This window comes from Parus major, chromosome 22 (assembly GCF_001522545.3).
Source record: "Parus major isolate Abel chromosome 22, Parus_major1.1, whole genome shotgun sequence".
NCBI lineage: Eukaryota > Metazoa > Chordata > Aves > Passeriformes > Paridae > Parus > Parus major.
The window spans coordinates 1,631,129-1,641,413 of NC_031790.1; positions in this window are offsets into that span (position 1 = coordinate 1,631,129).

Genomic DNA, 10,285 nt, shown 5'->3' on the forward strand with positions numbered 1-10,285 from the left:
ACTTATCACATCAAGAATCCCACTTTGCCAGAAGAAATACTCCTTAAAAACCATGGATTGTGGGGAATGATAATTAAATATATAATTTGGACCAAAATATCACTTCAGGCTTTGAGCTGAGGCATTCTTGCTCTTGATCCAAGGTTCTAGACCGTTTCAATCAGCTTGGTGTTACCAAATTCCCATGGCATTTAAAGGGTGTGAATGCACTGATGTCCTAAGCCCTGGAATCATAGAAAGACATACGAAATTTTCAGGTAATGTTTTTCCAGTAACTTTTAGCTCTTGATTCTAGGAAATGTGAAAATGTGACTTAAAAAACAAAAAAAAGAAAAAAGGAAAGCAAAGGTATCTCTTTAAAACTCCTTTGATAGTAACTTACTCCAAGTAGTAACACTATCACATTAGTGTTGCTCAAGTCATGTGTGCAAAAAATTACATGTGCAGGTAGCTACCATGATTAGTCATTCATTAACTTACTCCTTGGTTTAGGAGTTCGTTTACCTTTTGGTTTCATTTTTCATTAACAAGAGCACCATATGTTGAGGGTATTTCTAAAGTGTTTCAAACTTAATTAAGCAAACAAGTATATAAATCAAAATTCTAGTATTTGCAGCTGAAACATTTGTTCTGAAATGTTCTTGTCTTGCTTTGCTTTGTCCCACAGTTCTTCTGGTACCAGGTTTGCAAGGACCTGAGGGTAATGCCAGGAATGAACTTAGAAGGGAAGGAAGGGAGGCTGAAATAGCAGAATTAATTGTTCCATTCACATGGCTTTTCTGCTTGGGAATAAGTTCACATTGTAAACAGGAGAGAGGTGTGGTTTGCAGATAGGACAGGAAATCCTTAGTTCTAATCCTTGCTGTGTTGTTGGTTCCCTTGGAGACCTTGAGCAAATGCATTCTGTCCCTGGATTTTTAATTGGAAATAAACTGGGGGTGATTGCCCTTAAGCAGCTCAGAGGAGCAGCCTTTCACTTAAACATTCATAACGTGTTTAAAAACGGCTCCTGGAACTCAGGCTTGAAATCAGCTCATGTCCTGCTCTGGGGGTAACTCCTCACCCTGCTCTGAGGAGCAGGGACCTCTGGGCTGGGGTCACCAGAGCACAGCCGGGGCTGTGCTCCTCTCACTCGCTCGTGCCAGTGCAAAGCTTCACTGGGGATAGAAGGAAATGTGACCTCCTGTTGTCTGGTGTGATTTTCTCTGTCATCCTTAGTGCACTCTGGGCCTACAGCAATCACATCTCTTACCTTTTCCCCTGGATTTCCCGCTGTGAGTGAGGTGTGTTATGGGGAGAGCTCACTGAGGACTGTGCCTTTGAGGAGGGCTCTGGGTCAGACCCTCCTGACACACCTCGGCTCAGGCTGTTGAGCAGTGTGGCAGTGCCCTGGGTCCCCACACCTCTGAGGCAGCTCCTGCCAACAGTTTGGCCATGTCTGAAGGGAGAGGTCCTGGAACCAGCAGAGGATGGTGCTGGGAATCCTGCAGGAGCACGGAGCCTGGAGGTGTGACAGCCCTGCAGGGAGTCAGGGAAGAGATTCTGATTTTTTTTTAGTGCAGATTCTCTGAGGTAAATGATGGTGTAAGTGATGAATCAGACTTACAGGCTTGTCATCCTGCTTTAACTAGGGAGAACTGCAGTGACAGGGTGTGCTAACAGTAGCATGAAAAGGTTCAAGTCCAGACTCCTGGAAGGTGTCTGCACCTCAGGTTCCTCACTTTTCTTTCTCTCTCACTGCTTACAGACACAATTTCTGAGCCACTGAGCTCCCACAGCTTGTCCAGAGGAATGATGGAAATATCTCTAGGTCTGAGTGACAATTTTCTTCCATCGCATAATCAGAGGAAATGATTATGCAATAGATAATCATTTTATTGATTAAATAAATTGCTAAAGAGTTGTCTGTTACTTACCAAACCTTGTTGGCTTTTCACTTGACTGAAAGCATTTTGAACTGTCAGAACTTCTGAACTGTTGCTGAAACTTAGACAATTTTCTCAGTGTTTGTTTGTGACTACTGGTATTTCAAATTGCATTCCATCCTTGCCCTGAAAAGCTTTATAAATGAGGCTGAATCTGAAAGACAACTCTGAGAGCCTAAAGAAATTTGGTTTTGATTTGCCTATCATTTGTCCTGAGCCTGGTATGATATCCTGAATTTAGCCATGAGGTTTTACATGTGTAGAACTCTATTCTCTTTTATTGCTGAGCTATAAGAACTGTAGAATCAAAGATTCATAGAATAGTCTGGGTTGGAGGGGCTTTAAAGATCATCCTGCACCACCCCCTGCTATGAGCAGGGAAAACTTCCATTATCCCAGGTTGCTCCAAGCCCCATCCAGCCTGGCCCTGGACACTTCCAGGGATCCAGGGGCAGCCGCAGCTGCTCTGGGCAACCTTTGCCAGGTCCTCACCACCCTCACAGGGAAGAGCTTCTTCCCAATATCCCCTCTAAACCTTCCTCCTAGCACTGGGAAGCCATTCCCCCTTCTCCTGACACTGCAGACTATTTGTAAATAGTCTCTCTCCATCTTTTCTGTTGGCTCCTTCAGGTACTGGAAGGTGTGATTAGAACAGCCTGAAGCTTTTCCTCTCCAGTCTGGACAATTCCATGTCTCCCAACCTTCTCTCCCAGCAGAGTGCTCCAGACCTCTGATCATCCTGGTGCTTCCTCTGGACTCTCTCCAACAGCACCACGTCCTCCCCATGCTGGGAGCCCAGGGCTGGGGCAGCTCTGGGGCCTCACAAGAGCAGGGTATCCACCTGGCTGTCTAAAAGTATCTTTCAATGTTTGCAAGATCTGTTCTTCCCATGCTTTTCCACTTCTTATGTATTTTCCACATATTCTCCTACTTCACTTTCTCCTCTTCCCCTTCAAAATCCAAACCTTTGTACCTCAAAGAAGAAAAATCCAGGACAAAAGTTCCAGCAAGCCCAACATTTTCTTTTCATTTTGACTGCACTGTGCTAGGCCCTGTGCAGGGAAGGGCCAGTCCATGCAGAGGGCCAAGTAACTCCCATGTAGTTCCCAGAACCAGAACTCTGATCACTGAATTATGTGCTTGTGCTACAGACAATGTCATTCTCAACTTGGCAAATGGGAAGCTAATTATAAGACACCAATGAAAGACACAGTTATTTGTAATGAAGCCTGGCAATAGATCTCAGCGGCAGTGCCACAGCCAAGTGCTGCCATGGAGGAGGAAAAGGTGTCCCTTTTTCAGGGAGAAGAAATCATGTATCCATGATCTGCAGCAACAGATACAGCTCAGAGGAGCTGTGTAGGGAGGACCCCTGAGAAATAGGAAAAGGCTGAGCTGTTTGATGTGATTCTTAATTGACCAAACCTAGAGACTCTTTAGAAATCCTAGACAAGGCTAAGCCCTGAATTACTTTCCTTATTGACCTTCTCTGCTTTCCCTTTCTGTGCCTGGATCATCTTTGCACTTGGAAGAGAATAAATTTGCCTTTCAGGTTCCCTGTGCATATGGGTTTTGACATGATCCTGCTTCTTGTTTTCCCCATCAATAGAGAGACCTGGGTACTTCTATCCCAGGGGAAAAAGCCATTTATTTTTTAAACTGAAAGTTACTTTATAAAAGACTCCAAGAGGGATGGAGGGATAGAAACTAAAAGCTCCTTTACTGATACTTGACTATCAATTTATTCAAACCATTCTTGTGCAAACACAAGTGTGCAGAATGCCAGAATTAGGTATCCAGGGATCTTTGAAAGAGCCATTCCTATAAGCCAGGTGGAATTTAGGATGTGGTGACACAAGGACACAAGATGCAGCTGATAATGTCTAACGAGCACTGCACTGAGCTGCAATAATTACAGACACAGAGCATCTGCCCAACACACTGCATGCAAAGAGAAATTAGTTCATCTGAGCCACTACTGCAAGGTTTAATTATTAAAAAGTGGTTCAGGTTGACTCCTTTAACTTTGCTTAACAGAAGATGTGAGTTTTTTTGGAACTCCAAGTGTTATTCCTAGCCTTCAGCCTGACCACTGGGTAAAGCTACATTTCTGCAGTGTCATTGTTTTTATTTTTATGGTTACTGAGATTAAAAGTAAACTTCTCCTATCCCCATTGCTTCAGCCAACATGAAGCTTACATGGTCACGCTCTCTATCTCTGTAGATAAATTCCTATTTCTCTATTTCCACATAGGAACTTTTGACTCAATGATCAATTCCAATTAAGTTTTGTGGTAATGGATGTTCCAAGAATATTCAGCTGCTTACAGCTTCAAGAAAATGATATTGAATTTTTTCCTGCATAGGGAGCTTGGGCCTGGTAAACTCCAGAGTATACACACTGGAAAAGTGGTGTTAAAATGATTTATATGTGGAAAACACCTTAATCAAAATTTGCATCTTTCTGGACAGCAGAGAATCCAACTATGAAGCATATTTGTCTTAGAGACCAGACTTGCCAAGTCCTCCTGCTTCCCAAGCTGCTTGTTTCTGCTTTTTGTGTAGCCCTCTCCTCTTGGTGACATTGAATCCAAGGATGAACAACCCTGATGGACAAAACCACAAGGTTAGAATAAGTCAGTTTTCACATTCCATATTTTATCACAGTTGCAAGAAGTGATAAGAAAGTGGGTGGCAAATGAGAGCTGCTCTTTGAAAGCACAGAGCTGTTCTCCAGAAAAATCTGAGCCACAGAAGAATGCACATAAATATTCAGTGGCAGAAAATTACCCTCTACCCAAAAAGTGAAAGTATTTCTGGTTTGAGAGAAACTTCATCTTTCCAAAACTGGACCAAACTAGGAATGTCTCTGAGAATCTGGAAGTTTCTGCAGGGACTCTGAGAAACTAAGAGTTGATCACTTGTGCTCCAGTGGTTATACAAAAAAAGGCTGCAGGAAGAAGAATCAGTTACAGGCGAAATGTGAAAGTTTGAGGACTTGCAGTGCTTCAAATGGAACATTTGGGGCTCAGCGAAACAGGGTTTGGTTTCTCAGAGTGGTTTTGAGCAGCTCTTATCAATACTCTGAGCACAATAATAAGTTCAATCAAACACATTGACAGCAGCTATATTGTACCCTACCTGGAGAGAAAGCTAATTAAGACATTTTATTTAAAGAAATGATCTCCATGAAATGGTCCAAGATAAGAAGGGAAGGTATAGCATTTTGATTTTTTCTGGCAAGGGTTTCCCATACACAAGAGGGTTAATTGAAGTTCTTGTTCTGCTTGATTCTGCCCAAGTCCTTGGTCTGTCACACTGCAAACCAGTGCCCTAATTAAATTTGTTTCTGGCCATCATCAGCAAAAGCTGAGTCTCTTTCTGTTGTACTTTGCCAAGCAACAACAAAAGGGTTTTAAAAGGCCTTAGTTTTCACTACATTGTAGGGGAAAAAAAGTACATTTCAAAGCCTGGAAAACTTCCCTTCCCAACATAAAAATAAAATGTAAAACTTACAAAATCCTCTCTGCCTGTTTTACCCAACACTATGGAGATGTGCAGATTCTTCAGGCATCCTCAGCAGAATGATGCGACAACAAAGTGGTTGTTGCAATCAAAACTTTGGTTTACCTGGACCCTCGAAAAACCAGGTTATTTTGAAAGCCAAACATCTAAACCCCTCTTCACAGCAGGTTATTTGAACACATTAACCATAACAGTTTAAAGTGCACATAAAAACTTGTGTTTTCAGGAAGCAGCCACCAGCGAGGGACCATAGCCCTGACACCTCGTTTCTGCCCTCCTGCTCAAAAAGGGCCTTTTATCCCTAAAGTCACATACATATCCACTTACATTTTCCTCTCCTCTCATTTTCCGGCCATGTGTTTGCTCCTCTCCTTGCCTCAGCTGGGATATTGCATAAGGAGGCAATTGTTTGCTTAAAGCACTGTATTTCTGTTGTTTTCTGGGAAGAGCGAGGAGACAGCTTTGGCTCTGCCATGAAAAACCAGAGCAGCCACCACACAGAGTGAAGCTGCAGTGTTCATTTTGCAGCAGCTTGAAATAGATCCTTCCTCTGCCTGCTGCTCCTCCTGGTTTTCCTGTGCAGTGCCAGCATCAGCAGAGCTGTTGCAAACAGCCTGGGTGTAGCACCCAACCAGTTTCATCCAGCATTGCCAAAAGTGCAGCTCTCAGAGCCTGCCCACTCCTTCCCTCCCAAGCTGGCAGGATGTTTGCCATCCTCAGAGCTTCTGCAGAGCACTCCAGATCAAATGGGGTTGCCCTGGAATGAGCACTTTGCTTTTGCTGTCCTGGGATGGGCGGTTGGTTTAGCAGGAGAACCCCGTGAAATCTGAAATGTGTGAAATTGTGGATTCATTGCCACATTCTTCCAGAAGCCATGGGACATTCCCTCGAGGCGGGTGCTGGAGAAGCAATAAACAGGGGATTGGAAAACACCATCCACAGGGCTCAGCCTGACATCCCTAACTCTGCATGAACCTGGAGAATGTTTATCCAGTGCTACTCCCTGCATTTGGAAATGTGCTTTTGGCCATGAGACAACTCAAAGCAAGAGCTCCATGAGGAGCATTCCAACCCGCCTAGGACTTCTGTTGACAGCAGTAATAAATTATCAAACCTTTGTTTTCCCAGTCTCTGATGTTTCCAGGACTCCTAAAGAGGGTACAGACATGTTAAATATTGTTGCTCTCCATTTTGCTCTCCACATCAACAGAATAATCCAAGCAAGTGTTTTCACTTGCATCATGTGAAAAATCACTGCAGAGGTGAGTGTGAAGGTAAAAAAAAGTTTCCTGGTCTTGGAAACAAGCTTTATTCCCTAGAAATTGGCAATTCAGATGATTCTATCATGGTTTTAAGCTGAAATTGCCCTTTTTGCTTTACAAATTGTAGTTCTATCTATTGGAGGATCTGCTTCATGTAGTACTGAAATGCAGCCACTTCTGGGGTAGGTTTTGAAATCTGTTTGGTGGAAAAGATCACAGCATGGATCAAAAAGAAACTCATCCTGTAGTTCTGCTTTAGAAAAATGAAGGGTAAGTTCTTCATTAGAAGATTGACAAAGAACTTAAGGGATCTGGATTTTGTTCTCTATTCTGTTCCACGTTTGTTGTGCCAGCTAAGCAAATAATCTCATTTCTTCCTTCCTTTTTTTTTAAAAAAAGGAACAATAATGGTTTCTTTAGCTGGATCCATGCATTTGGACATCTCATTGCACCTAGCATGCAGGACTTACTGCTACATGAATGACTAGAATTGCTGTCTAAAAAGAAGGACCTGAAAGTCTTTTGGATCTATGTGTAAAATAAAATCTGTGTAAGATTTTATGTGAGTGCAGAAAAATTATAAAAGATCACAAGATGAAAACATCATCAGATGACGGAGATCAGGTTTAGATGAAATATTAAGATGCAATTATTGCTTGTGAGGGGAGTGGGGGACTGGAATGGAATTCCCAGAGAAGGGATGGTTCCTCCAACCCTGGACATGTCCAAGGCCAGGCTGGACAGGGCTTGGAGCACCCTGGGACAGTGGGAGCTGTCCCTGCCCATGGCAGAGGGTGGCACTGGGTGGGCTTTAAGGTCCCTTCTAACCCAAACCATTCCAGGATTCTCTGTAAAACTGGGAAATTAAAGGTAGGGAACAACGACCCTTGGTGGAATTCAGCTAAGAATGATGAAAACAACCCCCTGAAAAAATAAACAGACATAAAAACCTCTTTAAAAATACCGAACACGTGAAGTAAAACGAAGTCATCGTCCCTTTAAATGTATACACAAAGCTCTTGGTTTTTATTTCCCATCTGGGAAGGTGTGGAGTTTCCAGGGCTGTGCCAAGCACCAGGCTGTGCTGCTGGCTGCCCCCGGGCTCAGGGGACACTTGCTGGGTTATTTTTGGCCACATGAGCACATCCCTCAATGCTGCCACTGTTTGCAGCTGTGACAAAGAGAGGCCTCTGTGTTGTAAAACTCGAGTGGATGCGTGGAGGAGGGGAGGAGAAAAATGAGGAAGGCATGACCCAGACCACGTTTGGCTAACAGCGTTAATTCCCTGCTTAATTAAATAGTTAATTAAGTTTAGTCTGCAGACTAGACAGAACAATTAATTGCAGGCTTGTTGCGTTTTTCAATTTGTTTTAAGAAAACAAAAATCAATTCATCATCATCATCATTCCACTGGATTTTGCTTACCTCCCAGAGCTCTGATGTGATCGATGTAGCAGTACCTGCCCTTTCTGGTGATCGTGGGCCATGGCAGAAGAGATTCCCGTGCTTTAGGGAGATTATTCAGAAAAGACTGGGAAAATGCACTGAAATAGGAATGGCAGTTTCCTTTGGGTCAGTTTTTAATAGAAAGAATTTCAGCGTAATATTTGGAGAGGGGAAGAGACTATGGAGAAGAGCTTCATTGGAGGAAGATGTTGGAGAATAATGAAAACAAGAAATCAGATTTTTCTTAAAATTTTTCTTCTTAAGTTTTGTGAATATCTAAAGAATAAACGTAAACTTTCCCTAGTTCTAGTGGGAATGGGTGCTGTTTGTTAAAATGCTATGAAAGAGGAGGGAAACCTAGAGAAAATACAACTTTCAGACCTTTATAATTAAACTATTGTCAAAATGAGAATTTATGTGAGATTTATTTTTGTTGTGTTTTGTTTTTTTTTGCAGGTAGGAGCCCCAAAATATTCAAATGAAAATTGAAATAGGAACCCCTCTCACCCCTCAATTCTGAAATTTGTTTGGGATCCCTTCAAGGAGAAGCCCTGGACTTGGCTGGGTCTCTCTCATTTGTGTGTTCACTATGTGGAATTTGGTGTCATCCAGGAACACTTCCAACACTTCAGAGCAGCTCAGGGTATTTGTCCTTGAGGGTGAACATTTGGAGTGGGTGCAGTGTCAGCTGTGGCAGGAGGTTTGAAATGAGATTTCACAAATCCTGGATAATTTCTGTTCCAGGTCTCCATTGTCAGTGTGGTTTGTAGAACAGGGAATGTCTTCAGCCTCCTCAACAAGCATTGGTTTAAACTTTTACATTTTCCTCCTTATTTTTGGAGGTGAAATCAGCCAGGAGAGGGGAGCAAAAGCGTAAGTGGGTGAGGCAGCTGAGGGAGATGAGAGGCAGCTTCCTCAGGGACTTTTCTGTACCAGTGTCCTAAAAAAGAGATGAGAAAGGGGAAGGAGGAATTTTGAATCACATGCACATTATGGAGCTGATAAAGCAGCTGAGGAAAATCAGCTTTTGGAGGCTTCTGCTCCTCCTGTGTGGGTGGTGGGGGGACTCTGCTTTTGAAAATTACCTTGTAAATGAGCCTCTGTTTTGGGGTAACTCCCCCAGTTCTGCTTCTGAAAGTAAAAGCTGAGATTATTGATAATTACAGACCTGTTAATAGCTATAAATTATCAACCCAGCTCATTATTGAGCCTTGTTTGGATGGAATTCCAGCCTTCCTACTGGATTTTAAAATTCATCCTCTAGGTTTGTATGGCAGCCTGGTCTGGGCAACAGCACTACAGAAATAAAGGAATTATTTCCTAGAAGGTTTTTCCCATAAGGGAGATTCCTGTCGATGCTGGAGCATCATCCTGCTCATCTGATTTTTTCTTAAAATCCTGCAGTAATGCTGCCACCTATGGAAGATTCCCCAGCCCCGACCTTTGCAATCTGCCCGATGCGTTTACAGCTGTGAAAACAGGATCTGAGCAAGCTCCTCTGATCTGCTGATAAAACTCCCTACTTTCTACTGGATATTTCATCCTGACATGAAGAGGCTCAAATTCGCTTCCTCCCAAATAAATTACTTTTGAAATTGAAATTGCTTCTGGAAATTGGCCCTTAAGAAAATATTTTTGCTTGACAGTGGCAACTCAAGGTCCCAATGCTAAATAGCATTTTAAGAGCTGTAAGAACACCACAAAGAGCTGGGCAGCATTTCCAGCTCCCTTTTTTTAATTAATGATACAGCTGAGGAAGGTTTCAGGCAAAATTCCTTCTTCAGGGATATACTTTAACTTGATGAGTGTATATAACATATTTTCTATGATGTACATGGTGAAAGTTCATGTGATATTGGGGCATTTTCTCTTAAATTTGTGCCATTTTGGGTGTCACAATAGAAACCCATCAGGAAATTTGCACATTAGGTCTGGGAGGAGGCCACGTTTTTGGAATTAGGAGAAAGGGGAATGTGCTTGACCACTGCTGCAGGTTCTCCAGTCAAAAGCATTCTTCTGGCATTAGTGCCTGTTTCCTGGGACTCACAAGGCAAAGATGCTTAAAATGTTTGAGAAACATTGAAATAAATGTTTATGAAATGCTGAAAATATGTTTTTTCTCTGCTG